The following is a 4,885-nucleotide window of genomic DNA, read 5'->3' on the forward strand; positions in this document are numbered from 1 at the left end:
TTTCTACTTTAAACAGACTATGCATCATGATAAAACTTTCCAATGTGGGATAAAAATTCTGCTGGATAAAATTCAAAAATGTATCCCTAAAAAATGTGCTGCTAAAGAAATAAGCGAATTGTAAGAATCTCCAAAAATACAAGAAATGTAACCCAAGAGATATTAAAAAAAAAAAACCCACTAAATTGCCTTAGGAACATCTGTTGAACCTTGGTCTAAGGTAGCCTGAAGATTTTGTTTTAACTGGCTGAGCACCATAAATGGGGCAAAGCCTGAATAGTAGGTTAAATCAGAAAACTCTTCATAAAGTTGGAACTCTGGAAAAAGTATTATTTTCAGTGGGCTAAAATTCAAAAAATACTAAAATTCAGAAGATGTTTGGGACACTTTTTTTTGCCTAAAGAATCCAAATCTCTCCTGAGATTTTCTAAACATAGTCTGCTGTCAAATATACTTGACATCAAAATTGACTATCGTGTAGTGCTCAAGCTATAAGCTGAAGATTTAAAGTTGTCCTAGGCAGGTCCTTGCCCCTACTTACCTAAGAGAAGCAACGCAAATAGTCTCAGAAAAAAAGAACTTTAAGTAAAGACTTCAAAAAATCTCCAAGATTTATTTTTAAGAATAGAAGGTTATCAAAAATGATAAGTAGATAATTGTTATCCTGAGTGAAAGTTAACTGAAACAAAAATTTTATAATCAGGATTTAAAAGTCTATAATTATTGAAATTATCAGATACATAATATAAAAATTATATATTTAATATGCTTAGAGAAACAAAACATAGAATTCAAAATATGAGAAAACAGAGATTATCAAAAAGATCAAGGTAGGTTTGAAAAATAAGCTAACATATAAATAAACATAAATTTATATATATATTAATGCAATATAAATATACACATATGAATAAAAATTCAATGCAAGATTTCTTGTGTCTGATATTTATAAGCCAAATTAGCACAACCAACTCAAAACTATGACTCATAAGTATAACATTAACAAAATATTTCTTTAAAATAATTGAAGATTTGACAAGATCACAAGATGACGTCAAACTCAAAACCCAGAGAAATAAATATGTAAGAAAATTTCTTTCTTTGAGAATAACTGATGAGATTGGCAAATTTGAATATGGTGTTAGGGGGATAAAATAAAACCACATTGCTTACAGAATATGGGAATTCTTTGAAGATAACCATCTCCTTCATAGGGTTAGGATCAACTGAGGTTGACCAACATTAATTTGGAACTGACAGCCCAAATGTAACTCAACTGGATCTTCTGAGAAACCTCAAGCCTTAAATTTAGTTTAAGGTTGTCTTATACTAGCAGCAACCAGTCAACTGGCAAACAAAGACATCTTTTTCTTTAGGCTTCAATTATGCTTTCATGTACTTTTTTTTGTACAATGGTATGAACACAATCAAAGCAATCAAGGCACTCAAGAAAACAATTCAGTGTAAGTTAAACTACAGAAACAGACAAGGAACAGACACAAAATGATTTTGATATTAAACATTGGACTCCAAATATAAAATAACTAATATACACAAATTGTGCATATACATATACAGTTTATATATAAAACTATTTTAAAATATATAAGCCAGAGGAAACTATAAAAAATTATAGTGAATATAAAAATCAAATCAAAATAAATCTAGAAGTAAAAAACACATTAACTAAAATTAAAATACTATATATAAATAGTACTTATAATACCATAAATACTATATGGTTTTATAACTATTTAGACTAAACTGAAAACATAATTGGTAGACTGGAAGAGAGGTCAGAAAAATTACCCAGACTTGAAAACACAGATTTATATCTATGGAAAATACAATGGGAATAGAAGATGAACCCTTAAGGTCTAATATGCATTTAAATATAAACTCAGAAGAGAGGATAGGAAAGACACAAAATGTGAACAGTAATCACTAAGAATTTTTAAAACTGATGAAAATCATCAAGCTTTAGAATCAAAGAGCCCAATTTATTTTAAAAAGAATAAATAAAAAGAAATTCACACACAGATACATGATAATAATACTGTAGAAAACAAAATGCAACAAATTCTTAAAAGAGCAGAGGAGGAGGGAAGACAGATCATCAGTAATGAACAGTGAGTAGACCAGACTCAGTCCAGAGAGCACACTTCAAATGTTAATAGAACTCTATATAAAACACACCACACACACACACTCACACACACACACACAGCCACACACACACACTACAATTTAATTTTCTAAAATTTTGTTTAATAAGATGTTTAGCAAGGTTTCTAGTTATAAGGTCAATGAGCAGAAGTCAATTGCATTTTTTAAAATAAAAAGTTGAGGGGCTTCCCTGGTGGCGCAGTGGTTGAGAATCCGCCTGCCAATGCAGGGACACGGGTTCGTGCCCCAGTCCAGGAAGATCTCACATGCCACAGAGCGGCTGGGCCCGTGAGCCATGGCCACTGAGCCTGTGCTCCGCAACGGGAGAGACCACAACAGTGAGAGACCCGCGTACCACACAAAAAAAAAAAGTTGAAAATTTAAAATAATACATAATTTGTAATATTTTAAAAATAAACACTGTCTAGAAATAAATCTAACAAAAGTTACAGAAGAGCTATATTATAATGCATTAAATATTTATATAAACCATTGAAAAACTCAGTATTATGAAGATATCTGTATTCCACATATTGACTTGGGTATTCAGTTCAGTGTCAATGAAATCATAACCAGCTATTTTGTGGGAATTGATAGGCTGATTCTAAATTTTAATACTAGAACAAAGAACCAAGTGTAAGCAAAATTTTCCTATAAAAGAAGTCCAAGGGGGGAGAGGATGTATTATACAGTTTTATTAAATAAAGCATTATGGTATTAGTGCTCAAGTATAAATAAATGGACCTATATATTTATGAAAATATAACAGAAATGGAATTACAGATCATAAAGAACTTCTTCTTTATGATCTGTAATTCCATTTCTGTATTCTAGTATTTCTCATTCCAATAAAAGATTCAGCTGTCAGACTTAGTTTTGCTTTTGTGTTCTGTGGTGGGTTTTAACATTTTCCATCCCTTTACTCTGGTTTTCAACAAAGTTACTATGCTTCATCTAGGTGTGGTTTGTTTTACATTTATCTAACTTTGAGTTCATTGTAATTGGTATCACTCAGCAAAATTTTGATAATTCTCAGCCATTATTTTTTATTTTTTTGAATTTTTTTAATACAGCAGGTTCTTATTAGTTATCTATTTTATACATATTGGTGTATATATGTCAATACCAATCTCCCAAATCATCCCACCACAACCACGCCCGCCCCCGCCCCACTTTCCCCCTTGGTGTCCATATGTTTGTTATCTACATCTTTGTCTCTATTTCTGCCTTGCAAACCAGTTAATATGTACCATTTTTCTAGATTCCACATATATGCATTAATATACAACATTTGTTTTTCTCTTTCTGACTTACTTCACTCTGTATGACAGTCTCCAGGGCCATCCACATCTCTACAAATGACCCAGTTTCATTCCTTTAAATGGCTGAGTAATATTCCATTGTATATATGTACCACATCTTCTTTATCCATTCATCTGTCAGTGGACATTTAGGTCGCTTCCGTGACCTGGCTATTGTAAACAGTGCTGCAATGAACATTGGGGTGCACGGGTCTTTGTGAATTACGGTTTTCTCTGGGTATATACCCAGTAGTGGGGTTGCTGGTCATATGGTAATTCTATTTTTAGTTTTTTAAGAAACCTCCATACTGTTCTCCATAGTGGCTGTGTCAATTTACATTCCCACCAAGAGGGCAAGAGGGTTCCCTTTTCTCCACACCCTCTCCAGCATTTGTTGTTTGTAGCTTTCCTGATGATGGCCATTCTGACCGGTGTGAGGTGATGCCTCATTGTAATTTTGACATGCATTTCTCAAGTAATTATTGATGTTGAGCAGCTTTTCATGTGCCTCTTGGCCATCTGTATGTCTTCTTTGGAGAAATGTCTATTTAGGTCTTCTGCCCATTTTTTGATTGGGTTGTTGTTTTTTTTAATATTGACCTGCATGAGCTGTTTATATATTTTTGAAATTAATCTTTTGTCCAATGATTCATCTGCAAATATTTCCTCCCATTCTGAGGGTTGTCTTTTTGTCTTGTTTATAGTTTCCTTTGCTGTGCAAAAGCTTTTAAATTTCATTAGGTCCAATTTGTTTATTTTTGTTTTTATTTCCATTACTCTAGGAGGTGGGTCAAAAAAGATCTTGCTGTGATTTTTGTCAAAGAGTGTTCTTCCTATGTTTTCCTCTAAGAGTTTTATAGTGTCCGGTCTTACATTCAGGTCTTTAATCCATTTTGAGATTATATTTGTGTATGGTGTTAGGGAGTGTTCTAATTTCATTCTTTTACATGTAGCTATCCAGTTTTTCCAGCACCACTTATTGAAGAGACTGTCTTTTCTCCATTGTATATCCTTGCCTCCTTGCCATAGATTAGTTGACCATATGTGTGTGGGTTTATCTCTGGGCTTCCTATCCTGTTCCATTGATCTACATTTCTGTTTTTTGTGACATTACCAGACTCTCTTGATTGCTGCAGCTTTGTAGTATAGGCTGAGGTCAGGGAGTCTGATTCCTCCAGATCCGTATTATTCCCTCAAGATTGATTTGGCTATTGGGTGTCTTTTGTGTTTCCATACAAATTTTAAGATTTTTTGTTCAGGTTCTGTAAAAAATGCATTGGTAATTTGATAGGGATTACATTGAATCTGTAGATTGTTTTGGGTAGTATGGTCATTTTCACAATATTGATTCTTCCAATCAAAGAACACGGTATATCTATCTGTTTGTGTCATCTTTGATTTCTTTCTTCAGTGTCTTA

This window comes from Physeter macrocephalus, chromosome 1 (assembly GCF_002837175.3).
Source record: "Physeter macrocephalus isolate SW-GA chromosome 1, ASM283717v5, whole genome shotgun sequence".
NCBI lineage: Eukaryota > Metazoa > Chordata > Mammalia > Artiodactyla > Physeteridae > Physeter > Physeter macrocephalus.